General features: G+C 37.8%; 1 protein-coding gene across 3 annotated transcripts in view; it reads right to left on the minus strand.

Annotated features, from left to right (window-relative positions):
• FHOD3 (formin homology 2 domain containing 3) overlaps positions 1–22,728 on the minus strand; it is a 354,796-nt gene that overhangs the window by 151,088 nt on the left and 180,980 nt on the right. The window lies entirely within an intron of this gene.

Genomic DNA, 22,728 nt, shown 5'->3' on the forward strand with positions numbered 1-22,728 from the left:
AAAATGAAAAAATAAAAAATAAATCAAACATATGTATATATATGTATATATATGTTCATTACAACCCTAAGCATTGCTGACAATTTACTGTAAGCACTGTTTTCCAGATACATGGAGAGCTCAACTAACAGAAGATATAATGGGAAGGATTCTTCTAAATGAGATCCTGGGCAACTGCAGTAGCTTTACTGACTTCATCTCAATGACGTAAGTGTGAATTTTGTGCAGTGGTAAGTAAGGATATTTATTCCCTTCTAAAAGATGTTACGTTTTATTGCCATAAATTCTGCAAACCATATTCTGTGTATATGCTGCTTGCTGTTGCAATGGATCCATTGCAAATAATGGGCTAGATCTCATAAGACAAAATATTTACCACTTGTTCCAGCACCATATAATGCTTGGGATCAGTACGGTTGGATTAAGGTGACAGTTTCAGTAAATTTCAGTCATCCGAAATTAAAGTAGGGTGATTAACTAAAAGAAGGACAGCAAATATTCACCTTTGCATTTTTGTATTTTAGTGAGAAAATACAACGAAGCATGGCCAAAAATGAATCTTTATCCATTCATTCTGAAGTATTAACAACATTTCAAAACATGTAAGCAAAATATTTCATAACAATAATTCCCTAGTTGTAATCCTGATAATATAAGGCTTTCTAGAGACAACAGTCACTAAATCTTTTTAGACTGATAAGAATAGACATTTTTCACAAGGATTACAAAAGCTGGACTAGCAAAATTCATTTTCAAAAGTTTCCACTTTTAGATCTTATGCTTTATAGAAGGAGATCAAAGCACAGTGGGATGAAAAAGAAATCACTGATGTAACCACCTTTCTGCACAGCCTCTTGGCATAACAATTCAATTATATAAGGCACAACCTGACAAGTCCCTTCTACACTGCTTTATAGGGGAAAAATAAAGAAAACACAGGAAAAACATTATCAATCTTCAAAACACATTCTGAGCACTTGTTAACTTTTACATACGTTGTGAACTATACAGTACTAGGGGGAGGTTTTCAATCATAGTGGAAGTTTTTAAAGAAATGTGTGATAGGCAAGCAATTTAAGTACTCCTATAGTTGAGGAGCTAACTTTCACTTTAAAGTTGTGTTCTCCTTTCTTCTCTGCTCTAGTTGATCTACTTACATTGAAAAAAAAGGTACTAATATAAGGTACTTACATTTCTTATCTTATCTGTTATACCAAACTAGAAGCAAAGCTTCACCTTTTACAGTTAGGAAGACAGAGAAAATGGAGAGCAAGAAAATGGTGTAAAGGAGGTAATCTTAGGCAGCTGCCCTGCCCTTGGGATGTGCTGTCTCTCTCTGTTGCTATACAGGAAGTAATCATTCACCAGGCTTTTAAGACATGTCTTGGGTGAATAAAATTAAGTGGGAGGGACACAAGCCCAAGTGTTAAGGTAAAATGAAAGATGTAAGGCAGTCAGAAAAGAGATAAGAATTACACTGACTGAATAAATGCCTTCTTTGTAGCATTTCCTTGCAGGTCTAAGAAAGAGAACACTGCTGTCCCCATCAGTAATCAGAGAAAGTTCTTAATTCTTGTTTTTACTTCCTCTCAGTACAAAAAAGATTTGGCCCTTAATAAGGATGAGATCCAGCCATGATAAGGTCACCAAGCCACTTTTTTTTTTTTTTTTCCCCCCCTCCTTTCATATAAATTCTTTGTTTCGGAGGGGGGAGTGGGGGGGTGAGGGTGGAGGGGGTGTTTAAAGGGATTTAATTTGAATTTGAAACAAATGTGATATAAATTTTACACTTGGCATATCTTTCCAAATTAATACAGAAATCAAAGGCAGCAAGAAATTTGCTTTTAAAGGCAAAGCACATACCCAGTACAAACTTACTTCTTAGACTTAAACTAGATGCTTAAGTGAGATATGGGATACATCATTCTTCAGCTTAGATGTAACTCTTCATAGCAATAGATTAAGGTAAATTAGAAGACTGTAGAAAAAAGCCATAAGAATGCTTAAGGGATCCCTGACAGGTGTAAAGTACTACTAATCTTGCCCTGCCTCTCCCAATTCTTCCCCCTACCTTTTTTTTTTTTTTTTTTTTTTTTTAATTACTTTTTGTCATAGATGCCATTCCAAGTATATGGTAGTATCTGTATCTTTCCAGCAACAGAATGGGGCTTCTGACTACAGGTAAAAAGTTACTAACACGTGACAAAAACCACTGTTACTGCCGCTTGAGCTAGTTACCAATAAGCTAGAGAAGAGAAAGAAAGAATGCCACAGAATGGCTAGGGAGAGAAGACACATTTGCTACAGTCACATTGTATACATACAACATATCCTCCCAGTAGTTATCTGCCACACATCAAGTAATCAGCTGCCAACAGACCTTGGAACAGAGCTTCAAATTGTTAGGGGTCAGAAAAATGAAAGCAGACAGGATAGGCAGGGCTGAGAGGAAATTATCTTTCATTAGAAGGAAGAGTAAGTTAATAAATGCCTATGTGCTTTATACAAAACTGATGCCTGATAAATTCTTAGAGAAGGAATTCCATGAAAAGTTGTTTTTTGGTTTTTGTTTTTTTTTTCTTTTTTTTACTTTTCATATCATGTCAAATGTCTGTGCTGACAAGCAGAATTAGCACTTGGAAACCACACAGTATTGAGGTAGAAGGAAGAGAAAGAAAAACACTAAAGTGTATGCCCATCAACTGGGCTGAAGGCTTTCCTGTGACTTAGGGCCAACTGAGCAGGGCACACCAGTTTTGTAGTACATGGACACAGAGGACAGACTGGACACCATTTGATGTTCCCTGTAGCCTTACTGTGCAACATATTAGCCCATATCTCAGCCTATGGCTTTAGATAGACTACTATCTAAACCACTATATAACCACTGTGGCTATAGTGTATGTTCCATGTACACATTTCTCCCCACATGCATATCTGCTTGCACAGGCATGGCAACACACACATCCTCATCCAGAAAAGGCAGAATAATTTGCAAGGGAACCTGAGGTTATTCAGAAGGACAAGCTAGTCTGTGATCATCTAAGTCTGCATTCATAGATGCCTTCATCAAACTTCTTTTCACTGAAAATCAAGAAGGTTGTTTAATCCATTTAATCCCACCTCTCAGCTAGCTGGAATTCTCTTTGAAAGTACATCAACAACATGCTTGCATGAGAAAATTTTGTTATTGTGCAAAAGGGGCCGGGAGAGGGATGTTTAAATATGGAGCAGACTTAATTTGGAATTTCTTTGTTCCCACTACTCTTGTCAAACCCTTAATCTAATGTGAAAGTAGTTTGTGACTTTACCCATAGCTATTTTCAAGTAGCTATGGAAAAATCACTGCATTTCTTAGTAAAGGCTTAGCTAGAAAAGGACAGATCAGCCAGAAACTTCACAGATTTCTGTGAAATAAGAGGTTTAAGGAAGCCTCTGAAAACCTGCCAGTACTGGCACTAATGTTATCCTGGGATCCTGTATAAAGTTAACAGGACTAATGGAGAAAAACTGTAGCCCAAAACACTATCACAATCAGTAACACTAAATAAATCTTTCTCATCCAGTATGTCAAGCTGTTTCCTGACCACACATCTGCTTCTCTAACCTTCTCTATCTGTTTCATATTTTACCACCAACATTGAATGAGCAAAAGCACTATTTGCTTTCAGTTTCTGAGGAGTCAAAAAGCCATTTATCATGTCAAGAGTTATGCAGTGGTGCATCTTTTGTTTGAATCAGAATAGACAAACATATACAGTGCTAATAATACAGTGCTACATAATACAGTGCTACAGGGCTAATGTCAAATCCTGCCTCTGCTGGTTTTAGCTCCCAGGGAAGATTTCTGGCCAAAATTCAGCAGGCACCTCATCAGCAGCAGTTGCAGTGCATAGTGTGAGCTGTTTAACAACAATCATCAGCATTTGCACACTACACCTTATATTCAAAGATAGAACACCACAGTTCATAAACTACATGGATGGTGATGAAAAATCATTATTAATTACAACTTTGGTACCACACAGCTAATTGGCAATCAATACAGCAGAGATCTAAGACTCTAATAGCTGACATCAGGTAAAACCGATGGTCTGGCCTTTCCAGTGCTTCTGAAATCCATCTTATGAAGAAGCACTATACCAAACACTGGGACTCAGAAATTTTTCTTTTGCTTTGTTACTACTGTTAGTAACTGCCTAGTTTCAACTTCTGTGCAAAATCTGTTGCTTATATACCTATTCCTGTGTTAGAGATATGTTATCCAGGAAGTTTAAAACATTTTTATTCTTGGCTACAAATGCGAGAACATTTTGTTTCATATCAAAGTTTCTTTAAATCCCTCCTTGTCTAATCCTTTCTTTTAGCCCCTGCACATTTGTTCTTTCCATTATCACAGACATCATACTGAAACACGCTAAGAAATTAGCTCACAGGACACTAACGTTAACCCATACTAGACTAAGAACTGAATTGTCTCACAAAATACACACTTCAAAAACAAGGTTGTAAGCTGAAACTGCAAAGATAATTACATACCATAGATGCAGAGTATTGCTACCATCAAGGAGAATTTTAACATTAGTGGACATTTTCGGAAGTCTAGATTTTAGTCTTAGGATGATAGAATAGTCAGGGTTGTAAGGACCTTTAAAGACCAGCTGGTTCCACTGCCCCTGGCATGGGCAGGGACACCTCCCACTAGATGAGGTTGCCCAAAGCCCCATCCAGCCTGGCCCTAAGCCTTCCTAAGGAAGGGCCATCCACAACTCTAGCAGCCCGTGTCAGTGCCTCATCACCCTCTGAGTAAAAAAATGTTCTCCTAACACCTCATTTAAATCTTTCCTCTTTTAGTTTAACTGTATCCCCTTAACCTATCAGTACACTCCCTGATAAAGAGTGTCCCTCCTACACTGGTCTCTCTGGAGTTTTCTTCTTCCCCAGGCCAAATAAAGCCAGCTCCCTCAGCTTTATTTGTAGGAGAGGTGCTTCAGCCCTTTAATCATCCTTGTAGCTCTCTCTGGACCCACTCCAACAGGTCCATGTCTTTCTTGTGCTGGGGGCCCCAGGCCTGCACCCAGTACTTCAAATGGGGTCTCAGGAGAGTGAAGCAGAGGGAGACAATCAAGTTCCTCACCCTGCTAGCTTTGCTTCATCTAGTGCAGACCAGGATATGATCAGCTTTCACCAATGTGCAAGCATGCATTGCCAGCTTACATTCAGGTTTTTGTCCACCAGCACTCTCAGGCCCTTATACACATGACTGCTTTCAATCCATTCATTGACCAGCATGCATTAATTTAAATCTAGAGAGATGGCACATGTGTTTTGGCAATTATTATTTCAGTCAGGCCGTTAAAGCTCCATGCTTAACTATAAGCTCCTAAGTGGCATAGGCAGGCAATAGTTTCCATCACCCACAAAAGCCACAGGAAATACTGAGCAAGATTTATAACTTGATGCACCTGGCACAACAGAAAGGCCATCACTAGTTGTTGTTACTCCATTCTACCTAATTGCTCATCTTAATAATAACCTTAATTTTGGTGAGCCACTGATGACATTCATAATCATTTATGCTCCAACAATTTTCAGAAATAAACCATGCAGAAGATGGATAAACACCCATTCCCAAGAAAATAATTGCTGATACAGCTCTTGCAATAAAACAAACATAGGAAGCACAACACCTTGACCAGCTGTGACCACAGTGTGGGGAGCAGAGGATCTGCTGCCTGATGTGTTCATAACTCTCCCTGAGCCTCCCTATCTGGAAGGGCTCTGACTGCCATTTCCACAGAGCACACGCACACACACAAAAATGTCCCTTCCCTAAAGCTTACTACCAATGACTCTTAGTGTACCTAGCACTTCACAAGAGAGAAGCACAGGTCTTTTCCTGAGACAATGCATTGACATTCTGGGATCTCAGAAAACCCTCACAGTTTTCTCTCATGCATGCTTCTCTTACCACCCCTCTCCTCCAGTATTCTTTTCAGAAAAAGCACCTAGTAAGTTCAAAGAACATAAGTCAGCTTTAATCGGCTGGTCCTTTACATGATGTGCAGCACCTGTGATGACCAGAGTATGCCAAGTGCCAGAGATATGTATGCCACCAGCCAGAGTGATGCCAAGTGACCCTGCCAGAACCACACCTGCTCTAGTGTTTCCTTTGTGATATTTCTTGCAATTCATTTGATATTGCAGCAAAGAAAGGATACACTCTGATTTGACTCTATTAAAAGTTAACCAGCTGAATGACTTTCTATTTGAACTAAAATCTGACTTAGGCCCACGCATTATAAAAACTTTAACTGTTTAATAGTAATAGTCTTAATTCTTATCCTATATTGGAAGCAACATATCCCAACATGTTTCACAAGATTAATAACTTTTAACAACACACATTAGGGTACATTTCACAAAAATACATACGCAACAAAAAAAACCCTATTATTGAAAGAGAAAGTCTACTCCAGCATTAGAGCACTATTTCACAAGCTGACTACAAGCACAGAAGTATGAAATACTCAAATAACTTTTCTAACAAAATCTCGAACTAAGATATAAAGCCCTCAGCTCTGGAAATGCATGTGATATTAACGACAGGCTGAGGTTTACACATGTGGCAAACTAATACTTGTATTTCCAAGATTTTCAGGAAAAAAACAAACAAAAAAAACCCCAAAACTTTAGACAAATCTGATGGAACTTTATAAATGAATACAGGAACACAGACTCCTGCTGATAAACCCCACAGAAATACTTCTAGCTTTATTTTATTTTCTTTTTTTAAATATCCTTAATTTCTCTGTGGCTCATATTTCTTTTCTGCATCCAGTGAGGCTATTGCCTTCAGAGCACAAGTATGAATAGTGCATACAATGAGGCACTGGATAAGTTTAGAAAAAGAAGAAAAAAAAGTTTGTTTAAACGATTATTAAAAGAGGATCAGTCTTCCATGGTACTTCATGATGGAAAAGTCCAGTGGAAAAACAGAATATGTGGTAATCCTGAATTATATTGACATACTATAATGCACACACATACATATAAGATTGAATTCAGGTAGATACTTCTCACCTGAATTGATGTACGCTGAAACGCTAATGCTATTCCAATATTTGTATGAAGTTTTTTTCTTAAGAATTCAGACTTCTAAAATTTTAAACATATATTCTGATGAGACTTCCACATGACAGAACTTCATTTCTTGAGGAGCAGAAAGTGATTGCTGAGATTATCTAGGAGATTTTTTTGTGGAGGGAGAAGTTCTGCAAATGCACTGGGCAAATGCAGGACACAATTTGTGTAAACACTACAACACCAACTCCAACTGGCTTATGTATCCACATCTGAACTATGCATTCTTGCTGCAGATGAAGGGCAGAAATTAAGCTCTGTAGGGGTGTTTCTCCTCATTTCCAATGAAACAGTTCACATATCTGCACAGTTCTGAGAAGGCTCATCTTTAAATTTTGCATTGGAATTATCATGCTTGTGCATCTGAGTGTTTTATAACCGCTGTAAACGTGAAGCAGAGCTTCACAGGCTGGGATGGCACCTCTGGAGATTATCCAGGCCAGGTCCTGCTCAAATCGGGATCACCTGGAGCAGGTTATTTAGGACTGTTGAATGCTGGAAACAGCACAGTCTCTCTTGACAGACTGTGTCAGTGTTCAGTCATCTTCACTGTTTTTGGTTTTCTACTCATTTTTACTTTAGACTTTTTAAAGATTAAATTTAAACGGAATGTCCTGCATTTCAGCCAGTGCCAAATGCCCCTTCCCTTTTCAACACGCTCCACTGAAGTTTGGCAATAACTACTTTACTCCCTCCCATCACGCCCTTACTCTTCCTCACCCAATATTTAATTAAATTTAACTTTACTTCAATTGAAATTTAATCTATAGCCAAGAAATGATAACTAAATAGAGCCAGAGTCCAGAATGATTTATATAGATTAGGGCTGAATCAAGGAAAACAAACTACTCTTCCAATTAATGTTGCAGTATTTAAACAAGTAACAACTCCAATTAATATATTTCAGTAGACAAGATACAAAGAAAATTACTTTAGCCAATCTATTCAGCAGCTGATTGAGCAATTAAGTTTGGCAATGTGTTAGACTTGATTGATTTCAAGGCCTTTCCCTCCCCATTAATCATCATGAAGGTAAACGTTCTGTGTAAACAATGTTAATCCTGACTTTGAAGGTACAAAGAGAGAATAACAAACCAGTCTTTGCAGAATGAGGGGAAAAAAAAACAAACAAAAAACAACCAACCCCTTTCTGCATCTCAGTCTTGAACTCCTCAGAAACCTGTTTACACCCTGCACAAAGAAAGGTTTTGCAGGTGCTAGCTGTCTTTTATCAATCATTATCAGTTACACCCAGCACATGGGGTTGGAATTCCAGCTTCTCCTCTAAATGCCAAGAAGCTAAGCCTCAGGAATGAACTGTGCATTTGTACAGGGAAACACACCAAACTGAAATGCAGAGCTGGAAGACAATGCAATCAAGGAACAGCAATGGCTTATTTTGACTGCACCTGGAACACAGAAAACTGAGAATATATGAAGCTTATTTTATTTGTTTCCCTGATTATTTGCCAGGTACTTCTGCAGTGATTATCAAAAAAGCAGACTGTTTTAAGTTTCCTGCCCTATATGCAGGTTAAAAAATAGGTTATGCACCTGGACTGTTTAGCAAGTGGAGTAAAACAGGAACAGACAATAGACAAGCTATATGGTAACAGCATTCACATACCAAACATTTTTAGTCATCAGCAGCACTTCTAGTTAGGACAACAATAAACCTTCCAGCATAAAACTAACAATTCTGAACTGAATAAAACAATGGATTCTCCTTGACTGTATTTTTTCTTTTTTTCCTTTTATCTCTTGAAGTTTCCCTCCCTACATACACACACTTCCCAGCATTTACATTTTTCCCTAAGCAAAAAGGAAGACTCTTAGGAAGCAGAAAGAGGAACCTCACAAGAATGCCCAGCATTACTGTATAATAAGAACAACAAGCACAGTCCTCGTAAAGCAGGTTATGTGTGATGCTCTGCTGTCATGTTATTACTACCATCAGTACTAGTATTTCGCGGGATTGCAAGCTTTTTTTAATTTATTTTTTATTTGTTTAAGCTCAGCTGATTCTGCAGTGTGCTAATCTGAGCAAGTTAACATGAGGCTATTTAGCAACCTGAAACAGGAGGACTGCATATGGTAAAGAGTCTAAATATACATAAACTAGAACTTTGGCAAGGAAGCTTACACAAAGTCATCATTACATCAATGAGCACATAAAGCTATCTCTGCTAATCAAAAACCAGAAGTCAGTCTTCAAAACATGACTTTTATGATATTTTGTTGACAAGCATGTACTGCCAAAAGCAGTATGTGTTATATTCTTGAAGAAGAGAGGAACAAGAAAAGAAAGACAAGTGAAGAGTACCAGTGGAAACAGTAATCTCCTACCAGTGATATTTCCCATCACTTATCACAGAGGATTTTGTGAGAAACAAAGTTAATAAGAATTCTGTCAAAATTCATACTTAGTTTTCCAATTTTCAGTAAAACTGAAGAATTCTAACTGATAGTGTAAAGTTTGCTTGGGAATACCATGGAAGAGCTGCATTGGAAACAAAAAAGATAAATTCCTCCATACATTCTATGTGGAGCTGTTTTAATTTTCATGTATCTTTTTTGTGAGACAATGTACATCAAATGCTGTTCTCCCCTGAAATAAGGGACTGTGGAAGAAGTTTCACAGTAGAAGAGATGTTATACTACAAAACGCTATAACTAGCTACCACCTTAAACATTCCTTAATAGAAGGTTTTAAACTAGCCAGAAAGTTTTGATTTATAGAAGATCTTCATATCTCCATCAATAGACAGAAATGCAACAAGCAAACAAACAACACAGAGGCATTATGATAAATTTTGGGAACATTCGAGAAGTGCTTGAAATGTTAGTGGCAAAAAAGTATAATGAAACTTCCAAAATTGTTGTTTACAATATGAACTTGATATTTATTCAATCCTACTGCCATCTTGAAAGCAAGTGATTTAAACGTCAGAAACATAGAAAGTTGTATTTTTCCTGTCTGACTTGAATCCAAACCACCCCAATTCACCAGTGAATAGTCAGAAGCTTTCTCTGCCGCTTAGGCAGTACTGAATTGAGAGTACAAATCAGGATTTAAGAAATTGAATCAATTTTAAGTTCGGCAACTAAATTAATATAGTATATAAGCAAAGACCTATGTCTAAAGCAAAAACTGGAAGGAAGACTTTCTTACAGTGTCCCAGTGTCTTTACCACAATGCCCGGAGTACAAAAAAACCCTCAAATGAAGATGCCTGGAAGTAAAAGATGACTACATCATGACCTCTGTGTCTCTGTGTATAGAGAGATGCATTCCAATGTAAAACAATTTTAGGAAAAAGGACATTTGTAACTTTTTATTCACTGTGCTACTTTAAAAAAAAACAAAAAAAACCCAGTAGTGAATATATTCTACTAATTTTCTGCATTGGAATTATACTATGATGGATATCAAAACTGAATTCCTGATAACAAACACACTTTTCAGATATTTATTGTTCTTCTTCTTGTCTCTAATGTTTCTTACAGATTCCATGTAGCAAAAAGGTGCATGTCATTAAAGAATTCACTTTCATCTCCTGAATTTTATGCTTGTTAGGGCAAATTAATGAAAGACACTATTCTTCAAGTACTGGCTAAACAAAGCCAAAGTCAGCACTAGAAAGCAAACTGATGTAACACTTCATTAAATGTGCTTTTTATTCTTTCTGTTTCAAGTATGTCTGCTGCTATGTGAAAATTAGGGTTATGTGGTCTCCTTTTAAATCTCAAAGTAAAGAGTGTGCTTGAGTCACAAGTTCATATCTTGCATTTGAAGTGCACTTCCCATGAGAAAGAGGTGTCAGGATGAGACATCATTACAAATTCTTCTAAAGTACAGACCTCACACTTATCTAAAGCATTGACTGAAAATGCTGTTTGGTGCTGACCTATCTCAGATAATGAGCAAAGACTCCTTCCAAATTAACTGTAATTCTCTTTCAGTCTTACTCTTCTTTTTCCCCTCTGCCTTCAGCACAGTGAAAGTGAGAACTCCTTTGAATACTGAATTCCATCTTCCTACAGTTCTTCAAGAGAAATGTAGCCAAATCTTCAGTGTCCTGCTCAGGCTTCTTTTATCTTTTCTAACTGAATTGAGATGGCTCAATTCAATCCAAGCAGAATGCACCAATTAAACCTTTTGTCCCTTCTCAAAATTCTCAGGAAAAATAAATAAAAAAGAAATTTTTAACCATGTATTAAATCGTAAATTATGGTCCACTAAAAGCAAATTACAGAACCTGTGCTCTTCCTTTTATTTTGTTACAGTACTAAAAAGCTGGTAAAATATATTCAGAACAGAAGAAAAATGTTAGGGGGCATATATTTCATTTAATCTAAAAACATGAGGTCTGACATGGGTGTCTGCTTTTCATACAGGGTGGCAGAGGGGAGAGAATCATACACTGGCTAACCATGAAAATGAAGAGGGTGGACCTATCAGTGCAACAAGGTAAATTTCATCTTTACTTGTATCTAGCTAAATGAGAAATCCCATTCAGGAATCCAATTTACTTCCAAAATATTTTTGATTGATTTTATTCAATTTCTTTGATGATATGATCCAGTGACCACATTCAATTGTTAATCCTCTGTATGAATGCAAGATTGTTTCTATGACAGTATGATTGGTCAGCATTCTATTAGGTGGATCCTACAGGACTGGGACCCCTGGGTAACACTAACATTGAATATGACAGAGAAGAAGGCAATTCAGATACAAATCAGCTTAACAGCTCCTTGTGTTAGAGTGGGATTGCTGAAGTCTGCTTGGTGAGAAATAAACTCCACATGGGAAGGAGCTAAATTACTTCCAGACCTAAACCAGTCCTTTAAGTATCACGGACACTTCCACACAAGGCTCTTTTAGTAAGTAATGTGGACTGAACCCAAACCATCTGTGCACAACCAGTGTAGAAGACGATTGCCATCATGCCATAGCTAGACCACAATCAAGACAAATCTTATATAGGTAATTAACAGTTTCTAGGTACTTAGAACTAAGCAGGAAGAACATTGGACATGCAAAAAATGAAGAAAATTTTAGAATAACAGAATTAGGATTCCTGTAAAAAACTTAATTCAACCTACTCTGTGTACAAGATTAACAACGTCAAAATCAATTTAAAGAAACATTATTGCTGAGCTTTTCAGTATTACCCCATTGAAAGTCAGAACTGGAAAATATTCTGTAAAAAGTACTTTCTCAATAAGCAGTCCTAGGAATTTTTTAGAGCAGGCATTTGAAGACAGTGTTTCATTTCATGCACAGTTTTCTGATGTTGATCAGCCTACTGAGTTCTTCAGCAGTCTGAATACATTTTCTGCATAGCACACCTAGAAAATGTATCTTATTCTATTCTGCAAAGAATAGTTTCCACCAGCTCTGGATTTCACACTTGAGATGATTTTTGAGAATGCAATTTGATATAACAGAACTTTAAGTATTCACAGAACAGCTGCAGAAGATGTTAGGGCCAGTTCTCACAATATGGTCTCAGATGAGTTCCCCATGAAATGATGGGGTAAAAATGATTTGAGGTTCAACAAGGCCAAGTGTCGTATCTTGCACTTTGTCCACAATAACCCCACGCAGTGCTATAGGCTTGGGGCTGAGTGGCTGGATGACTGTGAAGAAGAAAGGGACCTGGGGGTGTTGGTTAATGCTCGGCTGAGCATGAGCCAATATTGTGCCTAGTTGGCCAAGAAGGCCAACAACATCCTGGCCCTGTATAAGAAATAGTGCGGCCAGCAGGAGCAGACAATGACCCACTGTCTCTGTCACAAGTGCAGAAACACACACACTGCTTTACTTTGCATCCACTGTTTGGTGTCCATAAATGTTCAGCAAGCAGTGATTAATGTCAGTGGGTGCTATTTTTTTCTGCATGGAAGACTTCAATGACACAACTTGACTTCATACAGACATCCATGTCAGATGTCATTCTGTCAGACTGCCCCTCTGCTATCTATCATATGGTAACAAAATGTTACAGAATATTGACATTGTGGACCAGCATAATAAAATAGGAGGCATTACTTTCAGAGCAGCCTTCGTAGATTCATCACACTGCTTATATCCGTGTTTCCTTAAAAGGAACACTGAAAAATCATCACCTAACTCCTAATTTTCTTATCACCTAACCCAACTCCTAAAGAACCAAGGACATCCGCTTTACACCATACTATGGGAAGATGAGGAGAGGCAGTAGACCTCTATATTGCTGTTCTTGTAGCCTGCCAGTAGATATACTCATTTTGATTGACTGCTTGATTTAAAGGGATTTATGTTCACAAGAATAGCCTGAAAGTAAGTAATTCACATTTCGTGGTCAAATAGCAGAAAAATTAAACGTAAACTGCAGTTATCAATTAAATAAGGACAGCTGCTTGATATTATATAGGAAAATCTCAAAGAGCTTTACAAAATCAGCACCGCAGTAACATGGGTGATTTAAACCTGTAACAAATTATTTCACAACCATTGCATAATAAACATTACTAAACTGTTTTACATCTTCCTGAGAATGTGTTGAGACTTCAAAAAACTGCTCTGAGCAAACCTCAGTTTTTGTACTTCGACTTGTGAGAGAGTGTCTTAGTTATGTAAATTAGTAGCCTAAAATGCATCCAACTCAAGTGACTTTACGAAAAGAAATAAAATATGAAGTGGTGAGAGAAAGAGTCAACATCACTGGTACAAGCATTAAAAAAAAATGAAGTCTATTCTTTCCCATCTTAATCACACTTCAAGTTTGACATACAGAAGGGCTCAGAGCCAGAATTCCTATCCAAACTACATAAATCTCTAGACAAACTGTACAGACTATACATCCCTGTCCCCTCAAAACCTTCTAATTCTTCCCAATGCTGCTTTTTAGCAAGAAATACAGCTAACTTTTCCTCCAAAATATTACTTTAGAGGAATGACCGTTCTTCCTTTCAGTGTGTTTATTCAATGAAGCAGGAACAGAAAACAGCCCAAGCCTCCACTGAACCCTAGTGACTGCAACAACAAGATGCCCCATACTGCTTCTACTGCTGGAAAAGATGCAGTTTCCCTGTAGCCGTCCTGAATTCCCAAGCAGGGTCAGAGGGAGGCACCTGTGTAACCTATTTCAGGCAGCTGGCCCAGCTTACAATATAAACAAAGTAACACCTCAGAAAACTCACTTGGAGGAATGGAAGCATTAGGAAAGCAATTAATCCATGGATTTTTTTTCTCCCTGAGGATTGGCCATGTACCTAATGCATTTTTGCTTTATTTTCCTTCTTTCCACCCTCTTATAGAAGGACACAGAAAGAGTTTTTACTTGTTTTCTGAATATAAATTTTCAAAAGGTGAAAGAAGATATTTGCTTGAACACTGAGAATGTCTCCTTTTTTTTTTTTTTTAATTTTTTTTTGGGGGGGGGGGGGGGGGGGGGGGGGGGGGATAATTTCCAGCATGATATTTCATTTATGTCTTGCCAAAATAAACACTTTATAGTTTTCTCATTAGTCAAAGGGCTTTAAGAACATGCTTGAAGGAAATGATCCAACTAACAAAACAAACAAAACCTTTCCCTGCACTTCACATGCTCTGTGAAAAGCAGCTGCTTCATGGAAACAGCATCTGTGGAGCTAAATGTTCCACCTGAGCTTTATTTGCCATCTAAAAATCCTCATACAAAAGTGCCACTGGGAAAAGTTGCAGATCCTCTATGCCCATTCATCTTCTGAATGCTAAAGAGTGAAATTCAAGGGAAGGGAGGTGGGGGTGGAAAAGATGTGTTTAAACTTGTGAGATTCGACCAGCTACCTTCCATTTCTTTAACATTTCACACAGCTAAATGTAAAAGTAGAGATGCAGCAAGGTGCCAGTCCCAGCTGGAGTACCCAGGCTCCCATTCTGCTTACACAGAACTGCCTGCCTCAGAGCCTTCCATGGCTACAAAGCTGCAATCAGACACAACACTTACCACCTGTCCTTTCTCATCCCATTTTTTCTCAAATCTTGACTGCCAACATTTAACAAGCCTTCTGTATACAGCACACACAGTACATGTTCCTCACCTAATTAACAATACAGAGTAGATATAGAAACGAACATAAAGGCTAGCTATACTTTATTCTCTGTATGAAGGGCTGCCAAAGTACTTTCCTTCTCCACCTTTTCAGTTGTGCAATTCCTTGTGCAACAAGAAGTGCTCTGGAATTAGCAACACCATGCAAGAAAAAAATTGCCTTCCAATTATGAAAGTGTTATCATTTTAGCTTTCCAGACCCATCTACATTAGCATATAGATTTGACTAAGTAAATAAATTTAGGAGAGTTAAAGGATTAGAAAATCTCAAGTTGGAGATAAAATTCATTACAGCAGTATAAATTACTTCTTCTGGGTCATTTCCTCAACCTAGTAATGCTTGTTTTCTTTTTCCTTCCTGCATATCACAATGACACCTATTTGTTTTAGTATTTGTGCAAATATTTATGATTATAGATATACATCCTGTACACAAAGGTGTGTGTAGAAAAACATATCTAACTATATGAATATTTTGCATTTTAGTTTGATACAAAGCATTCCTGTGCCATTCTTAGTCTTGTTTCACACTTGAATACTAAAGAAAATGTATACAAATGATTGTAGATATCCATCTACTCTATCTTTGATGCACTCTAATACAAATGTTATGTTATCGTGACATTAACTTTAAAGCCTTTGCATGTTCTCTGGCACACTTTAGAATAATTCTACACTTAGATCCCAGCAATTGCCTTTTTAGGTATCATCTGGCTTTAGGTGATTGCATGGCAAGCTTCCTAAAGCACATGAATAAAAACTGGGCTTTGCTCTGAAGTATTCGCTTGAGAAATCTGTTTCTATCCACTACCCAGTGGCCCTGAGGAAACTAGCTTCTTCATTTGGCCAAATTGGTGCGTAATGTTGAATAACATAATACTTCATCTCCCTTGTTCCCTTCCAAACTAGAGAAGGAAAATATGATATTTTTCCCCACCTTCCTTTTCTCTACTCCATTTCTACTTGAAAAAACATTATTTTCAAAGAAAAAAGAAATCAAAAGGTGCCATGATAGAGAATATGGCTACTTCTAGGTCTTCTAGTATGCAGCAAACTAGCAGGGCAGACAACCACCAAGTGCTGCTTTCTAGTGCTATAAAATCCAGGTTGATTCCAGACAATTACAACGAAATGAAGAGGCAAGGGTGGCATCTACTACTGGAGATGTGTTCAAGCAGTAGCAACCATATGCTGCTCCCTTTCCTTGTGGAGTAGCAGCAAGTAGAGCTTCCCAAGCCACTTCCCAGATGTTGTCAACTCAGCCCCCCCCATTCACAGCTATGCTGCCTTTGTATTTTTACTTTCAAAGCAGCACAATTCAAGCCCAGTCGTTACAGGGATATACCTCATGTCATTTCTATGAGTGTTCAAGAGAATACCATGTGTATATAATTTTAAAAACAAAATTCAAACTAAAATTATTATTATCATATTTTAAATAAATGATACAAGATTTTACAGGTGAACAAACTGAGTTGAAGTTGCCTTCCATGCAATCAAGCCACAAGGTAGTAACAGCAAGAATAAAACACAACCACTTCAGTTACTGGAGCAAGAACTTCATACAAAAAAAGAAAAAAAAACCCATAAAAATGGCCAAAGAGCAAGCCAATACTGTCACTGGGAAAAGCAGCCCAGCCCTCTCCTGCTCAAGGGAACTGCTTACTCTTATGCTGCTGCAGCTGTTCATACACACCCATGATAAACTGGATCAAGAACTAAAAGAAGTCAAATTGACCTGCCAAATTAAGTAACCAGATAATTCAAGCCAGAAGAGATTCTGGACATTCTGGACCCAGGGAGCATGTTATGGGATGCAAGAAGAAACAGAAATAGTAAAAGAGTACTGTGAGGAACTCATTTTTCCTGTACTTTTTGGGGACAGAAAGGTAATGATTTTCTTAAATTCTTTCAGCTAAACTCAGCAGTGTAAGCTATCTTCTCACTAACATCTATATGTAATAGTATACTGTTAGTATAAAGTGATTCCAGTGAAAAGCTTAATGACTGTAAAGGTGGGAATATTACTTTGTAAAAGTAAGGCTGTCTTTTTATTTGCTGACAGTAGTAAAATGTAAAGAATCAAATAAGAAAAAAATTAAATTTCTTTAAGTGAAAGCCTATAGGTGCAGCGTGGTTCTTGTTTGGAACACGGTGGTTGGAAGAAGAATAGAATTGCAAAAGAAAAAACTCCTATATTTAGAGGAAACCATAGTCCTACGTATTCTGTATAGAATATGTATTTGGATCTGCACTGGCATTTCAAGATATGCAGTCAAGAGTTTGTAGTTCTCACAGGATAATCCCGTAAGCATTTTTTTTTTTTTTTTAACAAAAAAGCTTATAAACAATCACAGAACATTAATGAAAAATGAGAACTTCAGCTAAACCAGCAATAAATTACTCTGATTATTTTTAATTAGCTTTTCCAGATATTTCAGAGCATTTACATATTAAATCCTCTTGTGTTTCAAGGGAGTGATTATGATGCCCTTCAAATGAAGAAAAAAAGAAGTCCATTAAATGTCAATACAATTCAGAGTGATCTTTTGGTTCTGCAAGAAAAGCAGAAATTACTTCTTCAATATTAACATAATTGTCAGTATTTTAAAAAGCATTATTATTATTATTAATTTAAGTATTCTGGACCCAGTTGTTGTGTTTCACATGTTTGTCAATACTTAACTCCTGTTCATGTCAGCATGATAAACAGAAGCACAATCAGGGACATCAGATCTTTACCTTGCTTGAAAAAACTTCAGAAATTCCTGCTCATAAGCACCATCCCAATTTATAACACCGAAAGACAGATCTGTGCCCAGTGTGTCACAAAGTGTATGCATGGCATCTGTATGAAACAGCAGCTGTTTGTTCTGGGGTACATTCACATTCAGAAGGAAGAGTATTTCTAGCACCATCATTTAATAAACAGCAGTTGCTGTAGCTTCACAGCAATCTGTCCCTGCTCTAACCATAACCTCAGGTCTGGAATGATGAAGAGAATATGAAGCTCTGACTCCTGTTCAGGAGCAGGTTATCAGAGGCTTTTTTCTTTTTTCTTTTTGGTCATCTTCCTCATCTCATCTCCCTCCACAAACATACCAAATACAATTAAAGGCACTGAAGGACAAATATTTTTCATAAAGCTGACTATAAGCCAGCTAATTTAGCTTTTCCACTGTTTTCCACTTGTCATTCAAGCAAACGAGTGAAATTGTCACAGTTGAGCTGCCCCTGTCCATGGTACTCAGCTTACCAAACCCAGGCCTGCCTGGGCCGCCATGTTCACCCATGTTGGCTATAGGTGGTACACATGACCACATAGCTGCCATGTCAAGTTCGGAAAGACATGAGTTAAAGCATGTCCACCTTAGGAACAATCTCCTGGTTCTTAGTGCAGCCTAAACTCTGAGACAATTTAAAACATTCTGAAGTGAACAGTGCCTGACACAATATTCTTTCTCTACTGAACATATGCAATCAACAGAAGGCTCTGAATTTTTGAGCATTCTTGGTGCTCTAAAGATTCCTGTAAAAAACCCAGCAACTGCCCACCAAAGAAGGACCTGACAGCATGTAAAGGTTTTTTGGTTTTAAATTAACTGTCTGGTTATCTAGATGGCAAGGAGGAGAAATCAGATCAGAACACAGGAAGAAACAAAGCTTAAATCCAGAGAATTTCAAAGAAATAGATAAGTTAAGGGAAGAACTCTGAGAGAAAGCCTGAGGAGTATCTGAGAGTGATGAAAAGAGATGAAGTGACTGGGATAGATGAGGAAAACAATGGGAAAGACTAAAATCTATTTTGGCTGGAGGGAACATTGGGATTAGCACTGATGCAAGATATTGAAGATAGAAATGGACAAGAGAAAAGAGACTGAAACTGTGACTACACCCTTGATAGCGGTACTGGAACACCCTCTCTTACTTGTTGCAGATCAAATTCAGCATTTTTCAAGCAAAGAGGTTTGTGTCCTACTACAGAGAACTGGACTGGGTAACTTGTCAGGAAGAAAAGAAATCCAAAGCAACAAGGAAATATCCACCTTTTCTCCCCATCAAGCCATTTCTCAGATGGACACATTCTTCTGTCAAATTCATTACACCATTACACAAACACAGCTGTGGTGCCACAACCTTGGAAACACTGCAGAGGTGGGAAGAAGTGATGGGGAGAAAAGCTGTTTAAGCCTGCTTAAACTGGTGAAGAAGTTCAGGCAAATGAATTGACGAATGTTGATGTGAAGTTATTATTTGTGGATTATTATTTGGTAAATATTGACTGATAGCATAAATGAATTGAAAGCCTGATGAAGGTAAAAGGAAGATGATGGGAGAAGGGGTAAAAGGATGCTGTATAGGCAGATCAGAGAGAAATAAACAAAGGCAGGCTAGACAAGGGTCTAAATGGGAAAAGAAGTCCAAAGAGTAAATAATAGAAAGGCAAAAACAGAAAAATCAGCTCAAGTAGACTCAAAAATAGCACATAGGCTTACTGAATCTTTCTAAATTCAGACTGCATCTCAAGTGCCTCATTTCCTTATCTCCCGTGCAAATATAATGCTGCCCTTTCAGCTTCTGAGAACAGTTTGTTATTTGTGAAGCTCTTGGATAACAATTAGTGACAAACCACAGAAAAATCCATGAGGAAAGCAAGCATATTATAACAGAGTTTGCATAGCAAGAAATATATCCAAATGCCTTCAGCAATGCTGATGATAAGACAAGCTGTTTAAAAGTGTTTATTAAGTGCACAGGTGCGATGGTGCTCACTAACTGAAGCAGAGCAGCTGCTGAAAAAGCCATACTCACAATGTGATCAAAGACTATCAGCTTGCATATAAAGGGAGTATGCATGCATGCAAAGGCAGACATACAGGTATTTTTAGAAATCTTTTATCAAAAGCTCAAATAAATAGTGACTAATATATGTGGTTAATAAATATAATCAATGTTTTCATCATAAATATTAGCCTATATACTAAAAGCAACCTTCTGGTGTCCCCAGATTAAATTAGGAGAAGTTGGAAATCCCATCTCAATGTTACTTTAAACATTTGCCTTAAAAGCAAACCTTTGTCTCATCATAATGCACAGGTGAGAAAACAACATCTGCTCCCTGACACTACTCTGTGCACAGGGGCATGCTGACAACATGCAGCACCCAAAGCAAAAGTCTGCAAACAGACACCCGAAGCTCGGGAGTAGTAAGTGCTGTGAATGCCACTGTACACAAAGACAATCTGGGGCATGGTTTTAAAAAAATAAATTTAAAATTTAAAACACGTTTTTGAAGCAAGGATCTGGATTACAGAATTAGGAAACTAGGGCATTGAGCAGGGGTGCACAAGAGAGATGGGCATAGAAGAAACCGAGATCCTTGTCTAGACAGGTGGTAAGAAATAGTAAGAAGTTAAGTAGGAGGAAACAGGATATTGCTCAATATTAGTAGAAGTCATTGAGACTCCACATATCATTTAAATCCACTTAAAGCATACTATTTGTATACTAATTCCTCAGCTGTAATTCAGTGGCTGAACTCAACGTCTCGTAGCAGTAGAGCCATCTGATGGTACTTCTGACAAACAGTCCTGTTATTTATTTATTTAAAAGTTTCTCCATTTCAGGAAACTGTAAAACGTGGAAAAAAAACAAAAACAAAAACAAAACAAAACAAAACAAAAAAAAACCAAAGAAAAAAAAAAACAAAAACCAGCAAACTGCAAAAGTGTCCATCTGTCCCAGCTTTTCATTAAAACCATAACTACTGGGGGGTTGGAATTAGATGTCTTTAAGGTTCCTTCCAACCCAAGCCATTCTATGATCTTCCCTTAATCAGCAATACTTCCTGAGGTTTGCCACCACACCTGGGCTTCCTGGCAGCATTACTGGAGACTCAGACCATTTTCTTTATTTTTATGTGTCCTTCTAGGCCCAACATGATGTGGATCCACTTGGGTGCAAACCTTGAACCGTTCTTCTCCAGATTCTTTTTTACAGACAGATACAAATCAGTGAGTAACACCGTCAATGAGACATTACCCTACACCTATAACTTACTTTCCATAAACACCAATCTGCAGGACTGGAAGTTCAGCCTTGGTCTCAAGTCTACCAGGCTATTATTGTCTTTGAACCCTTCATTCTGCAATCATTTTTGTCATATCTACAAGTATAATCGTGGCAGGGGGGATGAAAGTAGATCATTATGACCCTTTTCAACCCTGGCCATTCTATGCGTCTACAATTGTATGATAAGTGTGTGGTTGGAAAAATACTTCTAAGATTGGAGGAAAGAATAATTGTTTTCTAGGTGTCAACAAATTAAAAGTCGCAGAGTAAAATGCCAGCTTATTTTGCATGGCATCTACGTTAGTAAACGCTCTTCACTAAAATCTCCAGGAGTAATTTTGAAATGATAAATTGCTGACAAAGTCACCCTAAAGAATGCCCATCATGTATTTTTGGAAGCTAAGGAAACAGATCTCTCACGTCACTAGGGGGCAGGAGATCTGTACCTCTAATCTCAGCCTCACAGAGGTCTTTAGCTACCAAAATTTAATTGGATAACACTGGAAGTGGTTTGCAGAGCAAAAACTGGAAAAAAAATAATACAATCATTCTAACCATGAAATGTGAGAAATAAAACATGTTACAATTCATATATCCATCATTGAAGACAGTCTTTCACTAATTTTGGTTATTTATTTTATTTTCTTCTAAAGTCTGAGGAATGCATCGAACCTGTGTGGCTCCTGCTGCTGCAGGCAGAGACTACAGACTCCACTAATTTTCCCCGCAGCTTCAAGAGGGAAGATGCAATAATGTGTCTTCCCTTCCATGGTGGCTTGGCTTTGTTGCGTGCCCAGGGTTTGCTTGGTCCCTGCCCACACACGCACTGACCCCCTTCATGTCTGTACAGGGACATGTTCATCTCTCTTTGCTCCAATGCCACCATCAGTAGTTTTCACAAAGGAGCAGCAAAAAGAATTTCCATCTTTTCTCATTCAGTCCTTGTAAACATGCAGTAATTAGCTGCTTCTGCTTTCCCAAAGGGCAGCTGGCACTGTGCATCCTCAGGTCTCCCCTGTGGTCCTCAGAGCCATGAAGTAAAAATCCTCCATAGTAGCAAAAAGAAAAGTTAATATTCCCATGTGCCTCACTAAGATGATCCCTTCCCATCATCAGTTTCTGATTATACTTTTTTTCCACATGCATGCAACTATGAACATAATACTTATGACATGTTTGGAACTAATGCTGTGCTAAGACACACAAGTAAGTCTTAACTTTTGATTTCTCAAATTCTCCATGGCTTATAAAACATTTTGATGAAAAAGAACGCAGAGCCTTAGAGAAAGTCACTGCTGGTGGCAATTAAGGTAAATATTTTAGGAGTTCAGTCTACTGCTCTAATTTTCTGATCACACTTATGAGAACACGACTGCTAAAAATGCACATTTACAGTATGAACAGTGCTAAGATGTAATTTACGATAATTC

The sequence above is a fragment of the Coturnix japonica genome, chromosome 2, assembly GCF_001577835.2.
Source record: "Coturnix japonica isolate 7356 chromosome 2, Coturnix japonica 2.1, whole genome shotgun sequence".
Lineage (NCBI taxonomy): Eukaryota > Metazoa > Chordata > Aves > Galliformes > Phasianidae > Coturnix > Coturnix japonica.